The following is a 310-nucleotide window of genomic DNA, read 5'->3' on the forward strand; positions in this document are numbered from 1 at the left end:
CTGCTTGCATGATAAGTTGCTCCAGTTTTTTGGAGGCCAATTCATTCCCTTTACCCGGAAAGAGGGAGGCCGTGCCCCGGGGCTGCCAGGCAGGACGCCACGGACAAAACTGCTTGAAACAACCCCGACAACACCGAACCCTTCACCGGCGCAGCCACGCGACTGCGAAACGTTTGAAACCAGCAGGAGAAGCCAGCCCGTCACCATCCCAACCACGGAATAAAACAACGAAAGCCAAAGCGAGTCCGGGTCGGGATGGAAGACTGGGCGCACGGCGGAGCCCGGGGCCGCGGCCGCTAGAGGAGTGCCA

Source organism: Buceros rhinoceros, unplaced genomic scaffold (genome assembly GCF_000710305.1).
Source record: "Buceros rhinoceros silvestris isolate BGI_N320 unplaced genomic scaffold, ASM71030v1 scaffold23899, whole genome shotgun sequence".
NCBI classification, from domain to species: Eukaryota; Metazoa; Chordata; class Aves; order Bucerotiformes; family Bucerotidae; genus Buceros; species Buceros rhinoceros.